The sequence below is a fragment of the Meles meles genome, chromosome 6 (genome assembly GCF_922984935.1).
Source record: "Meles meles chromosome 6, mMelMel3.1 paternal haplotype, whole genome shotgun sequence".
Lineage (NCBI taxonomy): Eukaryota > Metazoa > Chordata > Mammalia > Carnivora > Mustelidae > Meles > Meles meles.
Genome location: NC_060071.1, coordinates 13007437 through 13032971, shown reverse-complemented (window position 1 = coordinate 13032971; position 25535 = coordinate 13007437). Strand labels below are relative to the sequence as shown.

General features: G+C 41.7%; 1 protein-coding gene and 1 long non-coding RNA gene across 5 annotated transcripts in view; one reads left to right on the top strand and one right to left on the bottom strand.

The window, feature by feature from the left end:
- The window catches only part of MCTP2 (multiple C2 and transmembrane domain containing 2), a 245432-nt gene extending 243258 nt beyond the window's left edge, over window positions 1-2174 (bottom strand). For 2 of the 4 annotated variants that reach the window (XM_046009631.1, XM_046009636.1), the window contains exon 1: window positions 2064-2132. The gene's annotated coding sequence lies outside the window, so the exon portion shown is untranslated. Of the gene's footprint in view, window positions 1-2063 lie in introns of all 4 variants that reach the window. The other 2 variants (XM_046009633.1, XM_046009634.1) reach the window with 2 other exon arrangements.
- On the top strand, window positions 1746-17248 carry LOC123944496. Its single transcript, XR_006818797.1, has 3 exons — window positions 1746-2041; window positions 4990-5055; window positions 16860-17248. It is a non-coding gene; the product is annotated as an uncharacterized LOC123944496 (long non-coding RNA).
- The last annotated feature ends 8287 nt before the right edge of the window (window positions 17249-25535 follow it).

Sequence of the window (25535 nt, the reverse complement as noted above, 5' to 3'; positions counted from 1 at the left end):
CCTTTCTAGGTGAAAACAGTGGTTTCTATTCATCTGAAAGATATAGAATCAAGCTGACCTATGTTAAAGGATATGAATAATAAGAAAATTAACTGTTACTTCAATGTGTAATACACAAGGAATGCCTACAAAGTTTTACCGGATTTGTCCCTCTTGGACATATTTGGTCTTTAAAAATATGTTAATGAAGACACATAATAAACTTTGTATTTTAAAAACTGCCGTTCATCTTCTTGCCCCAGACTGGTTATAGTCTAACCACACCAAGAGACTGAAAGCAATACTCATTTATTCATAACGGTCACTTCAACTGACATGGATTGTTTTAGGAAAATATATTTGAATTATTTTCCATTAAATCTGCCAGATTTACACTAAATGTCAGAGAACCATGGAATAGTGAAAAAGCACGGGTTTTGAATTCAGAAATATCCCCCTTCGCTCTCAGGTCCACTAATTACTTTCAACAAACTGCTGGATTCCTCCCTGCCTGGGTTTCTCACCTGAATAAGGGGAATAATATCTATGTTGTGTATTTTACGCAACAAGATAAAGTGCCCAATAACCTTATTTTGAGGATGGTTTTCATAGTCCTTGTCAGCTGGGATGTCAGACTTCTTCAAAGATTTGCAGTCTCCCTGCATTTAAATGCTTATTACCAGAGATTAAAGAAATGTGGCCCAAGCCCCTGCTCTTTCTGAGCACCCACCTGCGTGGAATGAGGGCCCTAAATGCCTCTTTGTATCAACACCTGTGCTATCAAAGGGCACGCCAACCTGGCTCTCACAGAGGTTCCTCCTTAAAAGACATACAACAGGGGCACCTGGGTGGCTCAGTGGGTTAAAGTGTCTGCCTTCGGCTCAAGTCATGATCCAGGGGTCCTAGGATCGAGACCCGCATCGGGCTCTCTGCTTCCCAGGGAGCCTGCTTCCTCCTCTGCCTGCCTCTCTGCCTACTTGTGATCTCTCTGTCAAATAAATAAATAAAATCTTAAAAAAAAAAAAAAAGACAGGGGCGCCCGGATGGCTCAGTGGGTTAAGCCGCTGCCTTCGGCTCAGGTCATGATCTCAGGGTCCTGGGATCGAGTCCCGCATCGGGCTCTCTGCTCAGCAAGGAGCCTGCTTCCCTCTCTCTCTCTCTGCCTGCCTCTCTATCTACTTGTGATCTCTCTCTGTCAAATAAATAAATATTAAAAAAAAGACATACAACAAATACGTATTGAATTAAATGCTGCTGACCCAAGCGAAAAATGGATGCTAATGGGAATCATAACCCATAGACCTGTTTGCCACTCAGTGTGTTGGGAAGCAGGTTTTTGTAAAGTTCCAAAGTTCACCTGGAAGCTGTTTGGTAACTCTTAAGTGGCCCCTGCCAATGTCACTTCCAGTCCACACTTTGGTAAGTACCTACCTGCACGCCGCTGAAACCTTCAGACATCGCACGGAATTTCCTTCAGATGTTCTAACCCGTTTATGGAAACCCAACCATGTCTAAAAGCCTTCGGCGCCCCATTTGCTTGGCAGATGGACCGCGCGCTGAGGAACTCACTGCGGAAGCCATCGCCTCTCAAGTTCACCACCACTATCACCGTATTGCGTTTTTTCTGTTTTTCTGGGATATTTGTTTTTAACGTGAAGACTCGAACCCCCACACAATTATCCTAAGGCTTTCTTCTCCTGGGCAGCTGCGCTAATGCCTGCGCTAGGAACCAAAGTTGAACCTCCGGGTCTCCGCGAAGGGAGCGCATGAAATCCCACACAAACGAGGGGCTGACCTCTGCAGAAAGAGCCCAGGCGGTGGCCGTGACTAACTCCACTGCGCCCCGATGGGACCAAAGGTGTATCCTTTAAAAAGCCAAGAATTCCTGGGGCAAGCCGCCCACCCTTCGTGCGCTCTCCAGGACTGCCCCCCTCGGGCTTCTGCCTCCCGTCCCTGGCACACCTTTCGGATTCCGGAAGCCGCGGCTCCGGGGAAGGAGCTCCGGTGAATTCCCAGCCCGAACCCTCAGGGTCCCCAACGCCTCACCTCGGCGCGCTGCAAGGTAAGCCCGACCCCGCCCTCACCTGCCCGAGGCCACGTCCCGGGGACTGCCCCGGAGCCGGCGCGCGCCCCTCACCTGCCGGGACCCGCCGCTGCCGCCGCTCGCACGCACAGGAACAGCCGGGACGCGCCGGGGGCGGGGGCACCTCCAGCGCAGTCCGACTTCCTAGGCCCCCGCCCGCCAGCCCCGCCTCCAGGGGGCGGAGGCGGCCGCGCGTCACCTTGGAGCCACCTCCCACCTAAGCGCGGGCGCGGCGGCCGGCGGCTCCGCGGGTGCCTGCCCCTGGGCCCCGGCGGGGCGAAGAGGAAGAGATCGCTCCTAACGCACTGGTCTGGCTCGGCTCGCCAGAAAAGGAAGATGCGCCCCAGCAGTCTGTGTTCAAAGTGAGGAAAGAGGAAAGCAGCATTACCTTGTAATGGCTGAGTAACGTGTCTTCGCGGATACTCAGAGGAATGCCCCCTTGGTGCCGTCGCTCCCTAAGGGATCAGTGAGGAGAGCAAGCTGCGTTTTTACCACCCTGACCCGGGCAGGAGGTACCAGAACCAGGCACCCCATTAAGCCCCTGTCGTGTTTGCAGGACGGTAGCTGCAAGTTCGGCCACCCAGACGCGCTGAGCTCTTTGTTTGCTGAGCCTAATCTGGAGAGATTAGGCCGATTTCCGTGCGCTGAGTACTCCTACTCGGAGACACTTAGAGATCCTTGGGTCCCATGACTGGCCCTAAAGCGTTCAGCAAATATTTGCCCTTGGTTCCTTTCCCATGAATTTTCTTCCACCTTCCTCTCCTTTTCCTGCTGTACTCTTCTTGCACTATTATTTACTCTTGATCTCTGCCTGGTCGGTTTCTTTTCCCCCTCGACTAAGGAGCCTGTGTCTCCTGTGTGCTGAGTCTACCTTGCAAGACGCTCGGCGGTTTAGGATGAGACAGGGGGGACAGGATCCCTGCCTCCGGGGAGGTCAGAACTTCACACCCCGCCACCCCCTTGGAAGAGCAGGAATTAGATACAAGAGTTATACGAGTTAAACTGAGTGTGGGACAGACCTGGCGTTCTGCAGGTGATGGGAGTGGGTGGCCTGTCACCTGGAGAATTTAATTGGTGTAATTGGTGGTTAAGAGCCTAGGCTCGGGACGCCTGGGTAGCTCAGTCTGGTTAAGCGGTTACGTTCGGCTCTGCCGCTGCCTGCCACTCTGCTTGCTTGTGCTCGCTCTCTCTTCTCTCTCTCTGACAAATAAATAAATCTTAAAAAAAAAAAAAAGAGCCTAGGCTCTGAGTCAGAAAGACCTCATCAAGTCCCGCCTCGGCAACTGATGGTATAAACCCAAGAGTTCACTTAATGTCCCTGAATTCCCAGTTTGTCTTTGATCAGTGGGGATTCAAATAACAGCTATTGTATAGATTCTGAGAAATAATTAAGTGCTTTACATAAAGTACTTAACTGCTGTGTCCTGGCCCACGGATCCGCACTTATAAAGCGTTGGCTAATGGGAGTAACAGCGTGGTAAGAGCTGTTGTGGCCAGGAGGGAGAACATTTAGAACACAAGACAACTTGGAAGCGGAGCTGTAGTCTTCACGCAAAGAAGACATATAGGACTGGCTCCCAGTGAACGAACAGAACCGCTCACCGCTCTCCGATTTCGGGGCTCCGCCTACAACACGGGATCCCATTTAATTTTCACAAACCTATGAAACAGTTCATAATATCCCCCGGTTGAAGATGAGGAAAATTAGGGGCGCCTGGGTGGCTCAGTGGGTTAAAGCCTCTGCCTTCGGCTCAGGTCATGATTCCAGGGTCCTGGGGTCGAGCCCCACATCGGGTTCTCTGCTCCGCGGGAGCCTGCTTTCCCCTCTCTCTCTGCCTGCCTCTCTGCCTACTTGTGATCTCTGTCTGTCAAGTGAATAAATAAAATCTTTAAAAAAAAAAAAGATGAGAAAAATTAGCCTCAGAGCCATGAAATCCTCGGCCTTGAAGGTATGAAACATGTTTGTAGCAGTCAGAGCAGAGTCACCTGAGCCTAAGGAATCTGGCTTTTCCTGTGGTGGCCTCCCAGCAGGCTGTATCCCCTGCCTCAGGGAGGCAAGGTAATGGGAAGGAGAAGGGGACATAAAGGATACGGGAAGAAGGGAAAGAACAGTAAATAGGGAAAGTAACCATAGCTTTGAAGGCCACTAATAATACAACGGAATTAAAATAGTAAGTGAACCCACACATAAAAGCTTTTTGCTTCCAACCCCTGCCACAATGGGGTTCCTGTTCTGTGGTTCCTGTAGCTCAACCACAGGCTGAAAATGACTAACAGCATTTTTCAATCATTAAATGCTGCAGAAAGTGAAACATCTAAAGAGACAGAAATCTAAGGTCATACCTCCTCATCTCTTACCACAATATATTCTTCTATCAAGCTTCCTTGAAGGTTTTTTTTTGTTGCTTTTTCTTTTTTTTTTTTTTTCTTTTTCACTTGTTCAAATATATTGCCTGCCTCTTTCTAGTATGTTCCATCCAGGAAATAATATCATTGCTTTAACTAACTTGACTTCACTGTGTAACCACAAGAAGCACTTAGAACAGCTGCTAGACTCACATATGTGGGGGATAAATTCTCAATACACTGTCGTGACATTGAATTTCTTGACATAAGCAAGTCTGAACCAAGTTTTATAGGCACTGTCCATGATGCCATAATTTATTTTTTTCTAAAAAATAAAATCTCCATTCTACTCAGTCTTGCCTTCGTAATTCACATGAACGTCAAGATATGTAGCCTTTGAAGAAACAACTCTATTGAGAATCTGATCTTCGAGGCAGGGATTTCTCACTGTCCACATTTAGATGAGACTCCTGCCAGATAAAATTGCTCTTCGGTGCTAGACAACACATGCTGGGTTGCATGGCGATGTAATAATTTCAACTGTTCTTTTCCATTTTGAATGGCGGATGTGTCTTCTACAGATCCCACGAGCGCCTTTGCCACCGCAGCTGATGTCTCCCGTCATGTATCAGAAGCACTGCGTGGAGGTATGTTAGCAATGTCGAAATGCCTGTCTGAACGAACAAGAGTAATTTAAATAGGACAAGTTTGGTGGCTATAGTCACCAAGGATCTCTGCCCGGGGAGTTAAAGGAGATTTTCCTGTCTGTAAGTGCAGAGGAACAGTCCAGTCCAGCTCCGTTCAGAGGACTCAGAGTTCATCTTGAGAGTATGAACCCCTTGGGTGCCCAAGAAAACAGTTTGTGAGCTCTGCTAACAGTGACATAAAAGCTTAACACCCAGCATCCCTCACATTTGCCTTCATCAGTGCTTCTTGTTATTACTGGGGCAAGAAAAGCTGAAGTAGGAAAACAATTGAGATATAAATACAGAGATCTAGACCTTCCAGGAGGTGAAATCCATGTCATGGTTAAGGCAAAATTTAATCCACTATCCAAGTGGCCAATGTTTAGTGAGTGCCATAAAGAAACATATGGACGTTGCTACATGGCCTTGAGAAAATGGTATTCTTTGTATTGTTCACACGAACCGTCTTTGTTATTATATTTGCTCAGTTTGGTTTCTTCCTATCATATAATTGTCCTGAGAGTTTATAGAAAACATATCCCCTTTTTATAGTGGCAGGTGTAGAGAGACCACACTCAGTGACTCACTCCTAACTCTGCCACTTAACTAACTACATGCTTTCCTGCAGTTGGTAAGAAAAAAAATTTTTTAAGCAGTGGTTGGTAGGGTTTCAGTTTCTTGAACAAAGGGAGTGGCCCTAACAGAAAAGGAGTCTTCCTTTCTAATTGCTCAGAAGTAAGACTTATTATAAAATCTTTTCTTCGGAAACCAACACCAACAGCTAGTTGTCTTATTAATAATACACCTATGTAACAAATTATTTCAAATATCCAGTCATGTATTTAACACAAGCTAATTAAATGGAAATGTTCACAGGTAGTAAGTTGCTCAAAGTTACATTTTCATAGACATTATAGTTTTCAAGGGTGAGAATTTTTATGGCCAAGATGAACATCTGGTAATAGTTGCTTTTAAAAAGTTAAAATTATACTCTGGTTTCTCTTCAGATCGCATAAATCTTTCACCTTTTAAAAAGTTAAAATTATTGAAAACATGGTAGGGTAAACCTTAGAACCTTAGTCCCCTACTTATCAGATAATTAAAGCAGACCCAAACTTACTTTTTCAGGTGAAGCTTAACCTTTCTCAAGAATACTTCGTCATCATTAATATTTTATGTCTGGTTTTGAATTCCATCCGGTGAGCTCGTGCTTAAGCTTTTTCCCCAGATTAAACCAGAGCAAGAGAGCATTTCAAACAGTACAGCATCACTGTGGCCCCACACAGAGTCACTTTGTTGGATTGTTCTCTTGTGTGCTGTCATTGGCCCTAATTTAGAGCATCTTGGAATTGGTCTTGAGAAATGGATTGTTGAATTTGCACCTGGAATGTTGGCCAGGGCTATTGTTCTTAAACTCCTGGTGCTTGTTTTAGATGATCCAAGGTAGAAGTTGTTGGTCCTCTCGGGAATGCAAACCTAGGCTCTTCTACACAATGGGTTTGTTTGCATCCCCTGAATTCTGCAAATAGCACGACTGAATTGGTTTCCCTCTCTGATTTGATTACTAGAATGCTCAGAGAGGTCCCCTCTGCAGTGCTTTTTGGTACATTGTATAACAAAGTTTTATTTTTCTACCTTTACTGCTGTAAGTCTGAGATGAAACTAAAGGAATTTCCAGAACCGGATTATTGGAATAATAATTTTCTGTGCAATTAGATGTACATTTGTTGACACATTCGCTCACAAAATGATAACATATTGAGTAGCTCAAGGAGGACCACAGAGTAGGATGCCTACAGGGGCCAGGCTGATGAAATATATGTGTGACTGTCCATTAAAAAAAAAAAAATAGAGACTCCCACACATTGGCCATTTGAATTCATTTATTAACTCTGTTCTGGCCATACAAGGCAGGTGGCTAGACGTCAGGTGGCTGTTTCTGTCCCTAACCAACAATATGTCAAGCTCTGGGTAAACACAGTGGGTATATATAAATAAGATTGCTTCTGCCCCCCAGGGGCTCTCAGTTTGTTGAAGGGGGAAACCATGGAAACAAATAAGCACAACAGCATGTCAGAAGGATGGGACTAGTTGCAGCACCTGTGGGGTCCAGAAAGTTAAGTACAGAGTCAGGTGCAGGAGCCCAGGCAGGAAATATACAAGGGAATTAGCAAACACAATGACTCTGCCCAGCCCCAAGGGCTGAGAGAAGAGATCCTCATGACTGAGTCTTAGCACACACTGCAAAGAACACAGGCTCAACCAGCAGGAGATCAAGTCAGGAAATGAAGCCAGACCCATCTAGCAATATTTCCGGTTACTTGAGTACTATTACTCGGGTAATCAGAAAATTAAAATGTAGATACATGGAAAGAAATAATAACACTTTTAGTCAAGGGCATTAACAAATTTTGGACTGGAAGTCTCCAGCCTATATTTGTGAGTGCTGGGACATATAATTTGAATAAGTTTTCACTCATCGAGCCTCCAATTACTGGCTGTAATGATGACCTACAAAGAAAATACAGAATCACTAATTAATGGATTGAAAAGTAGTCAGGAAATACATGGGGCTTTATTAAGTGCATATTAATAATATTTTCAAGCCAACTTGGTAAACACCAGCTTTACTGATTTTTTTAGGTTTATATTTATAATGACTATTGTATCTTCCTGAGAAAATCTGGGCCCAAAATAGAGAATAAAATAGTAAGAAGTATGACCTTAATGCTAAATGAATTTCTTAATTCCCAGTATATATGTGCTCAACCTTTTTTTCTTATTAGGGAACACCTTATATTGAACTATATTCAAAATTTTTACATTCTGTTAAGAGATTATTCTTTAAAAAAAAATAGCTTGGCTTGGTCTTTTGAACTTCCTGCTAGGCTGATTTTAAAATGAAGAATGGAAAGGATAAAAACCTATTCAGTGAAATGCAAAATATACTTTAGATTATAAAGGAAAGAGAGTTTCTCAGCTGATTCAATGTCCGACAAATTTGGTTATAGTTTTGAACCTTTTACAATGATCTTTGCACCCACCCTCCAAATGTAAGTCACAAACTTACCTCCTAATTCCTGATAGGTTTTGTGAAACTAGTCCCTACTTGATGAATTTGCAAAATAGGAGTTCCGCTTCAGTAACTCTCATTCAAAAATCCAAGCCTTATATATCGAACTGAGTATGGTTTACCACACACATTCAGTGCTAAAACATGATCAGACATTCCTAAACCTAAGGCAGGAATTCAAGCTCTATGACCATAAAAGTGATTAAAACACCCTGGGCCTTTGTTAAGTTTTGTGTCATTTCTTACAGGCTTACATTTGCCTCCTTTCTTACATGCTCTATATTTCTTCCCCAGTAATAAAAACTAATCACTTCTCTGATTCTCTAAGCAAATCCTAACATCATGTTATTTCACCTGAACAAACTATATTTTGGTATATGCCATAAATGTCAATTTTGTTAAATTAAAGAGAGCTGCAAATCGAGTCAGAAGGAGTAGGCTCAGAGGAACAGTGTTGTTGTTGTTTTTTGAAAGATTTTATTTATTTATTTGATGGAGAGAGACCCTGTGAGAGAGGGGACACAAGCAGGGGGAGTGGGAGAGGAAGAAGCAGGCTTCCTGCCAAGTAGGGAGCCTAACTTGGGGCTCGATCCCAGGACGCTGGGATCAGACCTGAGCTAAAGGCAGACACCACCTTTAGCCGCCCAGGCACCTTGCATTTCAAATGCGTGTGGCAGAGTCGGGGATGCGGGTTTTTGTGTTTGTTTTTTTTAATATTTTATTTATTTATTTGGCAGAGAGAGATCACAGTAGGCAGAGAGGCAGGCAGAGAGAGGAGGGGAAGCAGGCTCCCTGCTGATCAGAGAGCCCGACATGGGGCTGGATCCCAGGACCCTGGGATCATGACCCGAGCAGAAGGCAGAGGCTTTAACCCACTGAGCCACCCAGGTGCCCCCAAATGCGTGTGGGGGAGTCGGGGATGTGAGGGTGGCTTGGTTAAGCATCTGACTCTTGGTTTCGGCTCAGGTCATGAGCTCAGGATTCAGAGAGCATGCCCCAAGTCAGGCTCCCTCCTCAGCACAGTCTGCTTCAGATTCTCTCTCTCCCTCTGCCCCTCCCCCCACTTGTGTGCTCTCTCTTTTTCTTTCTCTCAAATAAATAAAATCTTTAAAATGCATATAGGATCATTGTGCTGTTTCCTGCTCCTGTTTTATACAGCTCTGAAGTGTACATTTTAGCAAGGTATGCTCAAGGAAGCCTGAGTCCCCAATAAGCTGGAAACTTCCATGGTCACTTAATGATGAAACATGGCTGGAGAATAAAGGATGGAATTAACAGCACCATAAAAAGTGTGACTGGACTCCAAAGGGCAGAAATTAAAAATGAGAAATCGAGTGATCAATGAACAATATGAAAAAGCAAGCTAGAATTTAAATTGGCAAAGGGGCACCTAGGTGGCTCAGTGGGTTAAGGCCTCTGCCTTCAGCTCAGAGCATGATCCCAGAGTCCTGGGATCAAGCCCCGCGTCTGGCTCTCTGCTCGGCAGGGAGCCTGCTTCCCCCTCTCTCTCTCTACCTGCCTCTCTGCCTACTTGTGATCTCCCTCTGTCAAATAAATAAAATCTTAAAAAAAAAAAATAAATTGGCAAGGGAAAACTACTATAAACCATCAGGTCAAGAAAATCAAAGTAGGAAGATAAATAATATAGACAATAAGTAAAAGGGGCCCCATATAATCAAAGTTCATACTAAGTATAGGAGTAATGTAAGGCAGACAAGAAAATGGATTTTTCTTCTTTGTGATCACATTTCTCTTGAGGTGTGCCTATCACTGCAGCTTTTTGAAATGCAGACATACTCTAAGGAAGAGATTAGTAACCTAATATTGTGCCTTATCGGACTGTTACTCTCTGAGAATAAGAAAGTTCATTAGGTCCTGCCTGTAACTTCAACTCAGGAAGATACCATATGTTCAATGTGACTAAGGAAGGTATAACAATAAGAGTTATTCGCAAGGATTAATGTTTTATGTTACTATGCAATATCTCCATAACATGAGTTCAAAACAAAAGTTACGGAGGTCTGCCTGTAAGAGTAGCATTGATTCCCTCGGCATCTTTTCTCTTGTTTTCTCATTTACATTCTGCTCATGGTTCCCTTTATGTACCCCTTGGTTTCCCATCAGTCCTTACCGATTCTTTCATTCCAAGTGCCTAGATTCATTGTCAGCAAAATGTAGTCAAATTCAATCCTCTCAAGGTCCCAAATACTGTCTCCTCCTAAAAGAATCCCCTCTTTTCTCAAACAGGAGCAATCCCTCCTTCTGAGAACTCTCATAGCAATATCCTTGCCAATCGTAAAAAGATTTAATCAAGAACAGTTGCTTTCATCTTTATGAAACCATTTTTGGGGTACCTGTCTTGTCTTTCATGCATTCATTTGTTTTGCAGATGTTTCTGCCCCTTAGAGTCCAGTCACACTTTTTATGGTGCTCGATTCAAGCATAAACTGTAGAATATAAGATTTTTATTTGAAATTCATGCATATACCCAATGGGTTAATTACTTACTCTTGATACATAACAAATTACTTAAAAACCGAATGGCTCAAAGCAACAAGCTTTTATGTTGTCAGAGTTTCTTTTTTTTTTTTTAAGATTTTATTTATTTATTTGACAGAGATCACAAGTAGGCAGAGAGGCAGGCAGAGAGAGAGAGAGGAGGAGGAAGCAGGCTCCCTGCTGAGCAGAGAGCCTAACGCAGGGCTCTATCCCAGGACCCTGAGATCATGACCTGAGCCGAAGGCAGAGGCTTAAGCCACTGAGCCACCCAGGCGCCCTGATGTCAGAGTTTCTATGGAGCAGGAATCCCGGTGTGGCTAGGATGGATGTATCTGGCTCAGCATCTCACGTGCGGTCTCAGTCATCTCAGGGTTCCAATGGGGCTGGAGAATCTGTTTCAAAACTCACTCAAATGGTTGTTGGCAGACCATAATTCCTCACATATGAGCTCCTCCATAGGTGGCCCATGCATCCCCATGTTATGGCCACAGTGATCAAAGAGAGAATGGAAGAGACCAAGGTCGAGCCACCATTGTCTTTGTAACTTCATCTTAGAAATGAGATCTTATCACTTCTGCCATATTCTGCTTATTAGATGCAAACCAATAAATTCGTCACCTGTGCAGGGAGAGAGGATTACACAAGAACATGAACACCAGGAGGCCAGGGTTATAAATCTAGAGACCTCCTAGCCTGCCTAATTACCACTCACAGTAAGCGTGTAATGCAGAAACTGTTGAGGGTTCTTGAACCTGTGAGTTTGTGGTTTTCATTGAATTTGGTTAAGATAAAATTTCTAAACATCCTTTCTTCAAATATTTTATGACCCTGGTTTTTTTTTTAAAGATTTTATTTATTTATTTGATAGATCACAAGTAGGCAGAGAAGCAGGCAGAGAGAGAAGGGGGGAGGTGGGAAGCAGGCTCCCTGCTGAGCAAAGAGCCCAATGCAGGGCTCGATCCCAGGACCCCGAGATCATGACCTGAGCCGAAGGCAGAGGCTTAACCCACTGAGCCACCCAGGCGCCCGACCCTAGTTTTATTTTCAGTTTGAGAACTATACGTGTATACAATTACTACAGTCATGGATAATACACGTATATGTGTGAGGCCACCTAAAGTTGTCCCCAGAGCTCACAAATGCTCTGCTCATTTTCTTCCCTTCTTTAGGCTTCTATTTTCCGTGTGTTTCATTCTATGTGGTCAGGTTAATTAATTTTTCCCTCCAATATCATACCTGCTATTAATCCTATTGAATGTTTTTTTTTTTTCAACAGACATTTTATTTTTCATTTTGAAAATTTTGATTTTGGTTCTTTGTGTATCTTTTGTTTTTCCTTCCTGTTCATCCCCTCTTCCACTTTGTTAAATGTTGGGAATTTATTGATACTACTGCTTATCTTCCTTGTCTACTAATTCTTGCCATTTGTTTTGCTTCTAGGTTTTTTTCTATTCATTCAATATTCCCTACTTGCCATGGGTCTTTTTTCCTGCTTCCCTGCCTGCCTTGTCAATCTTGATAAAATGCTATGCAATGTAAACTTTATGTTGCTCGGTGCTGAATTTTTTAAATGATTATTCCTTTAAACATCTGGAGCTTTTTTTTTTCTGGAATGCAGATTAAGTTTGCTTGGAAATAGTTTGCTTCTCTTGAGGGTTGTTTTTAAGCTTTGTTGGGTAGCTATGAAACAATCTCTCATCTGGGGTTAAACTCTCCAAGGATTTTAACCCTTGTATTAGGAAATCTTGCCTTACTGTCTTATGGAAACTTGAACTATTTCTGGCCCGGTATGAACTTGAGGGACTGTTTCACCTGCAACTTCCAGTGATTCTTTCCTGATCTTGGGGTTTCCTTGTACTCGTGAGCTAATTAGCATTCAGCTCAACACCTGAGGGGACTCATTTGTAGATCTCTGTATCTCTCCTCTCTTCCTGTCTCTCTGTATGTTGATCTTTCCTCTGTATACTGCCCCCTCAATGCACACAAATTATGGCTACTTTGGCCTCCCCAATCTTTCCCCAACTAAGAGAAGCCATCGGGCTCTGCTTGGTCTCCCCATCCCCAGGCTGTGGACTAGAAATTCTCCAGAGAGTAAGTTGGGACAATCACCGACCTTACCTCATTTATGTCCCTTTTCTCTGGGATCGTAGTACTGTGCTATCAATTGTCTAATGCCTGAAAATCATTGGCACATATATGTTGGTTGTATTTTTCTCTTTTAGCTGTGGGAGGATAAATCTAGTTTCTTTTATTTCATCATGGCCAGAAGCTGAGGTCACATGCTGTAGACATTTGACTGGATCTCAAACGTAGAGCCTCTCAGTGACTTGCCTAGCATATATTCTCTATGAGAGAAGAAGCATAACTAAAAATACTTTAATTATAGCAAAGTATACAAGGACTCAGGAGGTCTGAGTTCATAACTTAGTTCTTCATCAGATTGTAGTGTCATTTTTCAGGCAGTCAATTTTCTGAAGACTGATTGGACCAGAGCAAAGGTTCTTAGTATTTTCACCCAAAAAGTTCACCGTATAACTATCATTATTTTCGATTTGTTTACAATAAATATCCTGTTGGCAGCTCTGATGAGCTGGCCCAGCTCTCTTACAATGTCATTAGCAGGCAGTCAGAGGGCTCGTAGCCATGACATCATCAGTATTGATTAGTTGAGTTGATCAATTCTAGCTGAATGCAAAGAAGCAGCGACTTAGACCACCTATGACATCTTATTCGGAGGAACAGTGTACTTGCATTAAGTATAAACCTTTATGATCCCAGTGCTTGAATCTTAACCAGTCTTTGCCTCAGTATTGATTAGTACCTTTGCGTAAGTAGAGATGATATTTAAGACTTCACACAGGGCTCGGGGCACCTGGGTGGCTCAGTGGGTTAAGCCTCTGCCTTCAGCTCACGTCATGATCTCAGGGTCCTGGGGTTGAGCCCCACATCAGGCTCTCTGCTTAGCAGAGAGCCTGCTTCCCCCACCCCCTGACTTCCTACTTGTGATCTCTCTCTGTGTCAAATATATAAATAAAATCTTTAAAAAAAAAAAAAAAAGACTTCACACAGGGCTCACCACTCTGAATATTGGCCTATCTCTTTAATAGCAACTCGGCACATTCCCAGGTACCAATGGCACTTAGCAAAATTTCTAGGTCAGGACACTGCTCCTCGTTCTCTTTGAACTATACCAAGTGCATGCCAATTTTTTCCTCAAGACACTTGGACAAGAACTCATTGCATTCTAGATTCATAGAACCTAAAGCAATTGGGAAGTGAAGTCACCAAGCATGAAGTCACTGAGCAAATTTGCCTTCCAAGGTAACTGGCAAGCTAGCAAAGATATGACTCATGATCCAAAACACCCTTACGCATCTTTCATCTGTCAGCCTAACAAAGGTGCAAATGTATTATCAAAAGTTTTCTCTAAAAGTGACAGGCTCTCTATATTATACTCAGGTGGGTAATTGCAATATATCGACGTTATCTTCCTCTAACAGTCTTCCCATGCCTCCCAAAACGAGCTTAGCAGCTCCTGTCCTATGCTTGACTTCACACGTCGAGAGCCATTTGCAGAACAAACAACATCAGTCATGTGAATGTCCACTTCAAATTAGCTCTCTTTGCTAATTTATCCATATATCTCCATGGAATTAGTGTACAGGTTAATAATTCATATTTCTGTTTATCTAATGTATCCTGTAATCTGAACAACAAAACTTCAAACTTGAGTCTGTAGAAGCTTACAGTATATTTGAGTTGTTTTTTCACCCACACTTGGGAAGTAGGATGGCCCTAAGGAGAGCAAAAGCAACAATAAGCAAAGAGGCAAATAAAACAAACTTGGTATAGATTATAAGTCAAGGTCAGCCATTGTTAGCTGGTGACTTAAAGCAAATTAATTTCCCTTCTATGTGAGTTGGAAATACTATCTACAGCCCAAGATTCATTTTTGGTTAATAAATATTTTGAAGGCATCTGAACCAAAGTGGATTCCTAACAAATTGAATATTTGGATATAGTAGTGATGATAGTGATGATGGTGATAAGGTTCATTCCATCTAAATTCCTTAAATTCACTGGGTTTTTCTCAATATTTTTATTATGATAAATTTCAAACATACAACAAACCTGTAAAACCATGAAAACCTGTATATCTACCACCTAGATTCCACTAGACATTTTGTTACACATCTATACAACTATGTATCTCTCTATCCTTCCACCAATCTGTTCAAGTTGGGACACATTTCAAAGTAAACTGCAGGCATTCTTACACTTCCCCCCATGTATGCTTCTAATTAGAGTTCTTTTTACTTTAGCTACATTTTTTTTCTTTCAATATAAATCTTATATATATTCAAGTATACAAATCTTAAGTGTAAATTCACTGAGTTTTGATTAATAAGTACATCTGGGCAACCAAGATATAAGACATTATCTTCACCCTCCGTAATTCCTGTCTCTCCCTAGTCGATGCTTCCCTGTCTTACACACACACACACACACACACACACACACACACACAGGCTACTCAGTTCCAGTAGTTTGTTTATCACAAATTAGTTCGGCTTATTGTAGAACTCCAAATAAATTGGATAATATATTTGTACTCTGTTGTGCGAAGGTTTTTTTTTTTTTTTTTCTCTTTCTGGTTTTTAAGATTCATCCGTTCTCCTCTGTGTATCAGTCATTTGTCCTTTTGTTGCTGAGTAATATTCTGTTACATGAATATGATATGTAACAGTTTGTTTATCCGGTCTGTTGAGAGACACCTGACAATTTCCAGTTTGAGGCTGTTATCAACAAAGTTGCTATAAACCTGTTTGAACAGACCTTTTTGTGGACAGAGATGTTTCTTTATTAGGTCTTTAGTTCATAGGGGTTGGAAGTCTTTCCCTTCTGTTTTATTCCCCAAATACCTACTGTAATGTTGAAAAGAGAAACTTGAAATGCACGTGTGTGTGCAGACATACACATACACACACACACACATACACACTGATCCCTAGTAGAAATGGCATTAAAAGTGCAGCCTGAAACAGCATGGAGGTTCCTCAAAAAGTTGGAAATAGAGCTACCCTATGACCCAGCAATCACACTACTGGGTATTTACCCTAAAGATACAAATGTAGTGATCTGAAGGGGCATGTGCCCCTTATTTATAGCAGCAATGTCCACAATAGCCAAACTATGGAAAGAACCTAGATGTCCACCAACAAATGAATGGATAAAGAAGATGTGGTATACACACACACACACACACACACACACACACACACACACAATGGAATACTATACAGCCATCAAAAGAAATGAAATCTTTCCATTTGCAATGATGTGGATGGAACTAGAGGGTATTATGCTTAGCGAAATAAGTCAATCAGAGAAAGACAATTATCATATGAGCTTCCTGATATGAGGAAGTTGAGAGGCAACATGGGGGGTTTGGGGGGTAGGAAAGGAATAAATGAAATAAGATGGGATCGGGAGGGAGACAAAGCATAAAACTCTTAATCTCACAAAACAAACTGAGGGTTGCTGGGGACAGCGGGGTAGGGAGAGGGTGCTTGGGTTATGGACATTGGGGAGGGTATGTGCTATCATGAGTGCTGTGAAGTGTGTAAACCTGGCAATTCACAGACCTGTACTCCTGGGGCTAATAATACATTATATGTTAATTTAAAAATTTAAAGGGGCACCTGGGTGGCTCAGTGGGTTAAAGCCTCTGCCTTTAGCTCAGGTCATGATCTCAGGGTCCTGGGATAGAGCCCCACATCGGGCTCTCTGCTCCGCGGGGAGTCTGCTTCCTCCTCTCTCTCTCTCTGCCTACTTGTGATTTCTCTCTGTCAAATAAATAAAATATTAAAAAAAATAAAAAATTAAAAAAATAACTCTTCTAAAAAAAAAAAGTGCAGCCGAAATCCTGGAATGAACTGGGTGAGCTTGATTCCCACATTTTACTGAACATGATGTTGTAGAATCATTGCTCCATTAATAAATTTCTAAAAACGGTTGTTGTAATTGACAAAGAGCCAAGAGGTCAGCTTCTTGAGGCCATCGCAGTCCGTGGCCTTGTACAGAATCTTAGGGACTTCAGGTCCAGAATGCTGGGCTCAGGTACAGTGATAGTGACGCCTACATCTCCTGTCTGCTTGCATTGTGTTTTTATTTATTTATTTTTTCTCTTCAGAGGAGTGTTCTGTGTTCTGATGGGCTGTTTAAAGCAGAGAGCTGCTCTGCTGCCCTCCATTTGGGACTTGGAAGTCGATGCCATATTTCAGAAGGAGATCTACAGCAGAGGCTGGGAGACTGAGTTCTGATGTCTCTGCTGACATTCACTCACCATGACATGCTGGAAAAGCCCTTCCCTGACCCCTCATGGCGTCAGCTTTCCAGTAGGGAATGGAAGGCAGGGGCCTGAATGAACATTAAACTACTACAGCAATGAATGAAACCAGTTTTAGAGTATTCATTCAAATAAACCAGTTACACTCTTTCTTGTCTTCTCTTTCGAATTTCCTTGGGATTTCTGAGTCATCAGAAATCGAGAACTTTGGCGGAGACTGGGTGGCTCATCGGTTAAACATCTGCCTTTGGCTCAGGCCATGATCTCAGGGTGCTGGGGTTGAGCCCCGGGTGGGGATCCCTTCTCAGCAGGGAGCCTGCTTCTCCCTCTCCCATTCCCCCTGCTTGTGCACTCTCGCTCTCTGTCAAATAAAATGTTCCTTTAAAAAAAATAGAACTTTGCCTCAATTGTCTAATGATTGAAATGGAAGTGTTACTCTTTTTGAGTCCTGCTGTGCGTTAGTCCCAGCTTTCCATGCAAATAACCCTCCCCAGTCCCAAGGTCATGTGGCCAGTACATACTGAAATTTCAACCTAGATTGGTCTGAATCTAAACTGTGGTCTGAAGCATTTCACATAGGCCTTTGGAGAGCGCATGACTCTCTCTTCGACTATCTGGGGTAGCTAGCAGACGTGCATTAAGGATTACTAATGCTAATAATAAACCACCTCCCACGAAAGCCTCCTGAGCATCCTGTAAATGGTGAAAATTGCTCCTGGCTACATAGCCACAAAGTAGTTGCATTTCCTTCTAAGCAAAAACCAGCTGGGGTCTGGGTCTTAATGCATAAGGCCGCAGGTGCCTCCCGCAGACAAAATACTGCTGACTTTACACTGGGACTCTTAGCCTTCTTTATTGCTCTGTTAAGATCTTCAGTAGATAGACCAAGTTCTAATTGCATCTCGGATTGCAAGATCCCTTCTCTCGAACCCCCCACATATTTTAAATCCCGTGTCAGTTCTACTTGATGAATATTTTTTTGAAGATTTTATTTACTTATTTGACAGAGAGAGAGATCACAAGTAGGCAGAGAGGCAGGCAGAGGGAGAGGTAGAAGTAGGCTCCCACCGAGCAGAGAGCCCGATGTGGGCGCTCCATCCCAGGACCCTGAGATCATGACCTGAGCTGAAATCAAGAGTACAAGGCTTAACCAACTGAGCCACCCAGGCACCCCTATTTGATGAACATTGACTATACATCTTCTTTCAGGATAGGCATACGGAATGCAAAGATGAATGAAATAGCATACATATCCTTATTAAAGGATATTTTTTTTAAAGAATAGTAACATCATGGTTCCTATGTGGATATAAAATGAACAAGTGTCAGAGATTCTATTTAGCTTGTTACTAATGAGGGGACCCTGCTAAAATATTACAACCTGGTTCAAAGGGAGAAGCCAAAAAAACACACCAACTTATGGGGCGCCTGGGTGGCTCAGTGGGTTAAGCCTCTGCCTTCAGCTCAGGTCATGATCTCAGGGTCCTGGGATCGAGCCCCGCATGGGGCTCTCTGCTCAGCGGGGAGCCTACTTCCTCCTGTCTCTCTGCCTGCCTCTCTGCCTACTTGTGATCTCTCTCTCTCTGTCAAATAAATAAATAAAATCTTAAAAAAAACAAACAAACACACCAACTTATATTGATCTTGGTTTGCAAGTAAACTGTCCCCCATAGGTGGAAGTCAAGGAGAGATCAAAGACACAGGCAAGCCACTACTGATTGGCAGGTGGCAGGTTTAATAAACAAGGGAACTTACATACCATGCTTGCCTGCCCAGCCCTGAGATAAGTAGATCTCTACACCTGCCTTGAGGATCTGAAAAGTTTACACAGAGGCCTTAAAAGGGTTCAGTCATGTATATTGTCCAGATGACCTTTCTCTCTCAAGGCTACATCTTTGAAAAGGCTCCCGCTGTGGGAACAGTAGACAGAGCATACATTCCAAGGACAAGGGGTGAGGAGCCTCGAAAAGCCCTGGTCCAGCTCGAGTGTCAACTGACGGTCACATCCTCTTGCTGACCTTCTCAAAGATTGGAGGATGATAATGTTGAAATGAACTTGAGGATGGATGCAAAACCGGCTTTTTTGCATGGCAGGAGAGTCATCTTTTCAATGGACAGACTTAAGTTACATAACTATACACAACAACTATTTTGCATTGCTATTAATTATCTAAAATTCACCAACTTACAAAATAGTTCAAGAGCAATGAAAAGCTAAGATCAGGTAATCCAGAAGGATTTTCAGGGACAATCCATCCTTTTCTGTGGAAGTGCATATTTTTCTCTACACCCTTACGAAAAAAAGATAGTAGCATTTATTGAGTACCTACAGGTCCGCTCGGTGCTAAACGTTATGAAATTCTCCTAGTCACCTTGGAAGATTAGTTATTGCTGCCTAATTTTATGATTCAAATTAGAGAAATATTCAGGTTCCCTGCCAGTAAGTTGGGAAGCTGGGGTTGATTTGTTTAAATTTAAATCTTAATGATTCCCCAAACTCTTGTTCAACCTACAGAATACTGCCACACAAGGAAATTAAGGTGTAATGTTAGGGACAGATCTGTAAACAGTAATTATATACTGTGTGTTACACAGGGTATATGTTTGAACAAGGGCACAGAAAAAAAAAAAAAAAAAACTCCAATGTTACCTTTTCCATTGTCCCACTCTTCCTGCCACATAAATGCGGAGGTTTTATCTTTCTAAAGCCTTTTTGTTTTCAACTTCAATTATTTGTTAATTTCATATGCTTTTCTGACTTTTTTTTTTCCCCAGAATGGAACGATGAAATTCAGAGCAAAGAGGCAGCAATTTAAGAATATCAACTGTTTAGGGGTGCCTGGGTGGCTCACTGGGTTAAAGCCTCTGCCTTCAGCTCAGGTCATGATCTCGGGGTCCTGGGGTTGAGCCCCGCATCGGGCTCTCTGCTCACCGGGGAGTCTGCTTCCCCTTCTCTCTCTGTGCCTGCCTTTCTGCCTACTTGTGATCTCTGTCTGTCAAATAAATAAATAAAATCTTTAAGAAAAAAAAAGCATGTCAAATGTTTAAATAACTTGATTTCATTTATTCACCCATCATCCTCGTCAGCTATAAAGTTTCTTTGTAGATATTTCAGTTTCAGCAAGCTACAAAACATCTTCTCTCAGAACTATTTTTAAGCTTTTTAAATAACCTTTTTGTTCTAGAGTAATGTTAGATTGACAGAAAAGTCACAAAGATAGTCCTCAGGGTTCCTATACACATCCATGGATAAGGTCTTAAAATATCATAATACATTTTTCACAATTAAGAAACTGTCTTTGGTATTTACTACCATTCAACTCCGGACTTTATTTAGATTTCATCAGGGTTTTTTGTGTTTGTTTGTTTGTTTGGTTGTTCGTCTGTTTGTTTTGTTTTAATTAACAGGCTCTTCCTGTTGCCAGATTCATCCCAGGGACCACAATGCTCCTAGATGTCATGTTTCGCATTTCCTTTGGTCTGTGACGGTTCCCTTATTATTGACAACCTTGACAGTTTTGAGGAGTCCTAGCCTTGTGTACTGTAGAATGTCCTGCCTTCTGGGCTGGGCTGGTTTTTCTTCTGACTAGACGGCGTCTAATTTTTGGAAAGATACCAGCCAAACAAAGTACCTTTCTTGTCACATCCCGTTGAAAGGGTACGGACGGGATCCAGGATATTCACATATCATTGATGATGCTTCCCTTCTCCCTTCTGTGATTTCTCAGAAAATTTAAGAATAATTTTGGATGTTGTCTAGGTATTGCATCACAAGTAGGGAGAGCATGAAGTTTAGAGAGTGGGTATGGTCCTTTCTGCTCGGCACTCTGGCAGTTTCTACGGACCATGAGTCAGTGACCTGGCGTGCTCTACTGTCAATATCCTTCTCCAAACAGGAAAGGACAAGAAAACCACCAGCCCTATTAAATGGTGTTTGGTTTATCCCAGCACAAGCCAGAGCAGGAGGAACACACCGGCTTCCAGTAAACTGCAACAAAGTTCTGCTAAGTCATGCCTCTCCCCTCCTGCAGCAAGCCCAGTAGAGTGTGAGAACATTTCTCTGGCAGAAGCATGGCCCCGGCTGCCCCCGCTGCAGTAATGTAGAAGGCTTAGGTAAGTTTCAAAATCAAGGAGACCCAGCCATGTCTCAGAGGCTCAGGCTCTCCCAGTCCTTTCGAACTCATCCAGTAGTTATGGAGAGATTTGTACAAAAGTCTCTGCAATCCTCTTTTGAAGGATAAAAGGATCACATCTCAGACAGAACTTCCTCTGTGAATTCACGTGGCAAAGGTCTTTTCTAAAATACGGATACAACTGGGGCTCCTGGGCAGTCGGTTAAGCATCTGCCTTTGGGTCAGGTCATGATCTCAGGGTCCCGGGTCTGAGCCCCATGTTGGGCTCCTTGTTCAGTGGGAAGTCTACTTTTCCCTCTCCCTCTTCTCCTCCCCACCCTTCATGCTCTCTCTCCCCCTCTCTGTCTCAAATAAATAGTTTTTTAAAAAATAAAATAAAATAAAATACATGCACAATGGATAAAAATTAATCTCTTTTTTTTTCAATATTTTATTTACTTATTTGACAGAGAGAGAGATCACAAGTAGGCAGAGAGGCAGGCAGAGAAGCGGGGGGAAGCAGGCTCCCCACCAAGCAGAGAGCCTGAAGTGGGGCTCAATCCCAGGACCCTGAGATCATGACCTGAGCTGAAAGCAGAGGCTTTAACCCACTGAGCTACCCAGGCGCCCCAATCTCTTTCTTTTTAAGTTTTTTTTTTTTCTTCATATATACAGTCTGTACATTGGCAGTTTTTCTGTTTTTCTTCATCAAGATGCCACATCTTAAAATAAATCTGTGTGCATTGGTCTTTTCATAGAAAACTGAGTTTTTTTTATTTTTAGGTGAGTTTGGGAGGGGATAAAGAACCAAGGAAAGTGCACTTAGGGGTTTTTTTGTTTGTTTTTGCTCTTTTTTTTTTTTTTTTTTTTTTTTTTGCTTATTTTATGGGTGGTTTAAATGGGCCATGCCTACTTCCTTTTAGGAGAGATATTAAAGGGAATTCAATGCCCCATATAAAGGAATATACTTGAGTAAATCATTAAGTTTGGCACTACGTGGCTGGCCCCGTCACCTGACTCACAGGCTGGGGCTCCAGGGAAGGGAGGTCTCATGGATATACAAATGAGAAGGATTTGCTACCAGAAATTATAACCTCGCTAAAGGAGCGAATGGGTGGCTCAGTCACTAAACGTCTGTCTTCAGCTCAGGTCATGATCCCAGGGTCCTAGGATTGAGCCCCACATCAAACCCCACATTGGGCTCCCTGCTCAGTGAGAAGCCTGCTTCTCCCTCTCCCACTCCCTTTGTTTGTGTTCCCTCTCTGGCTGTGTCTCTCTCTGTCAACTAAATAAATAAAATCTTAAAAAAAAAAAAAAAGACACATTTCCCAGCGCTACCTATAGATGGGCTTTTGCTGTGTTTGTGCTTTTAATTAGCCAAGTCAGAAGACTTACACAAATAGAACCATTTAACTAAGTCTTAAAAGTCAAAAATATTTAGCAGAATTATTAACTAGTTGAATTGTGTTTTGGTTAGAAGGACTAAATTAGAAAAATTGTTAAAGCACTCTTTCACAGAACACTGTAAACCTTAAAATCAATTTCACTGGGGGGCGCCTGGGTGGCTCAGTGTGTTAAAGCCTCTGCCTTCGGCTCAGGTCATGATCCCGGGGTCCTGGGATCGAGCCCCACATTGGCTCTCTGCTCCGTGGGGAGCCTGCTTCCTCCTCTCTCTCTGCCTGCCTCTCTGCCTAGTTGTGATTTCTCTCTGTCAAGTAAATAAAAATATTTTTTAAAAAAATCAATTTCACTGGGATCAATTTATTCGAAATGTTATTATTAGAAAGGGATCTTACACTACTATTCATTGTAACCCTTAGAAAATAGTGAGGCATTGTTGACCTTTAATAAAGTTTACATATTAAAGTATACAATTTAATAAGTTTTGCCCTGTTTATGTAACACTATTGTTTAATTGCTGACCTATAATAAAATGTACGGGTTTAAGTGGACACTTACTAAGGTTTTGAATTATTTATACATCCACGAAACCATCATCACAATCAAGACAGTGAACATATCCATCTTCCAAGGTTTCCATGTGCCCCTTGGCAGTCCCTTCCTTGAGTTCTATGACTGTAGATCCACTCACATTTTCTAGAGTTGTATAAATGAAGTCTACAGAAGATAGTCTATGTCTATCTGGCTTCTTTCATTCAGGATATTTATTTCTCATTTCATCCAAGTTATAGTGTACACCAGCAGCTCATTCTGTTGTTTCCATTGTGTGGCTATACCATAATGTGTTTATATATTCACTTGGTGATGGACATTTGGATTCTTTCCAATTTATAGCAATTACAAATAAGGCTGCTGTGAATATTTGTATACAAATATTTGAAAGAACATATGCTTTCTTTTCTCTTGAGTAAATAGCTAGGAGTAGAATGGATCATATGGCACATGGATGTTTAATTTTTATAAAGTAACTGCCAATGATTTTCCAAAGTGGATATACCATTTTACATTTCCAATAGCAGTGTATGAGAGTTCCAATTTCTCCACCCACTTGCCAGCACGTTATATAGTTTTTATATAATTTTATATATTTGTAATATTATATATACAATATATAAATGTATATATTTATATATAATATGTGATAAATATTTAATATATAATATTTAACATATAAATATTATATATAAATATATAAATATAAGATATTTATATATTTGCAATAATTTTACATAATTGCAGTGTTTGGGCTCTTTTAGCCATTCTAAAATGTATGTAGTGATATCTCCTTGTGGTTTTAATTTGCATTTTTGAATAACTTGTCAAAGCCTAACATGTTTGTATGTACTAATTTACCATCAATATATCTACTATGGTAAAATATTCAATCAGACTTTTTGCCCATTTTTAAAATTGTGCTGTTTCTTGTTGAGTTTTGAGTATTCTTTACATAGTGTGGATTTGAGTCCTTTATCAGAGCTAAGCTTTGAGAATATTCTACTAGTCTGTGGCTTATATTTTTATCTACCCAACAGTGTTGTTTGAAGAGCAGACATTTAAAAAATGTTGAAGTATGTTTAAAAAAATATTAGATTATAACCATGTTTTGAGGTTGGATCTAAAAAATTTTTTTTGCCTAATCTGAAGTCTACGTCATTAAATTTATTGACATAGAGTTATTTATAAAATTCCCTTGGGGTTGAGCCAGGGTGGCTCAGTCTGTTAAGAGACAGACTCTTGATTTTGGCTCTGATCACGATCTCAGGGTCATGACATCGAGCCCTCTGTCAGGCTTTGTGCTCAGTGCGAAGTCTGCTTGGGATTCTCTTTCTCCCTCTGCCCCTCCCCCCACTCTCTCTTTCTCTTTCTCTTTAAAATAAATAAAATCTTAAAAAAAAAGAAATTGGAAAAAGTCCATAAAATTCCCTTGAGGCTCACTAGTATCTATAGAATCAGCTGTAATATAATCTATCCCATTAGTAATTTGGGTTTTCTGTCCTTTTCTCCACATCAAGCCTGGCTAGTTTGTCAATATTACATATTATCAATCTTCTCAAATAATTTTAGTTTCATTTATTATCTCTAGTAATAATTTTTTTTCTGTTTTCTGTTTCATTAATTTCCATTTCTATTTGCTTTCTTCTTCTTTGGATCAAATGTGCCTTTACTGTTATTGATTCTTAAGGTAAACATATAGGCCATTAACTTAAGACATGTGTTCTGTTTAATAGAATTGTTTGGTGGTATAAATATCATGCTAGTGTTATTTTACAGTAGTCGAATTTTACCATGCTGTGTTTTTATTTTCTTTTTCCATTCAACATATTTACTGATTCTCCTTTTTTTTTTTAAGATTTTTATTTATTTATTTATTTGACAGAGAGAGATCACAAGTAGACAGAGAGGCAGGCAGAGAGAAGAGAGGGAAGCAGGCTCACTGCTGAGCAGAGAGCCTGATGTGGGACTCGATCCCAGGACCCTGAGATCATGACCTGAGCCGAAGGCAGTGGCTTAACCCACTGAGCCACCCAGGCGCCCCCTGATTCTCCTTTTTGATTGTTTTGTTGATAAATGGATTACTTAAATGTGTGTACTTAGTTTCTGTACTTTACAAGTTTTCGAGAAATCTTTCTTGCTATGAATTGAAATTAAATTCTAAATCTATTATGGAACATATTTTGCATGAGTTGAATCTTTCAGAATTTATTGAGATTTGTTTTCTGGCTTAAAATTTATTGAGATTTGTTTTCTAATCCAAACTATAACTTTTTTTTTAAGATTTTTTTTTTTTTTTGACATAGATCACAAGTAGGCAGAGAGGCAGGCAGAGAGAGAGAGGAGGAAGCAGGCTCCCCGCGGAGCAGAAAGCCCGATGTGGGGCTCGATCCCAGGACCCTGGGATCATGACCCGAGCCGAAAGCAAAGACTTTAATCCACTGAGCCACTCAGG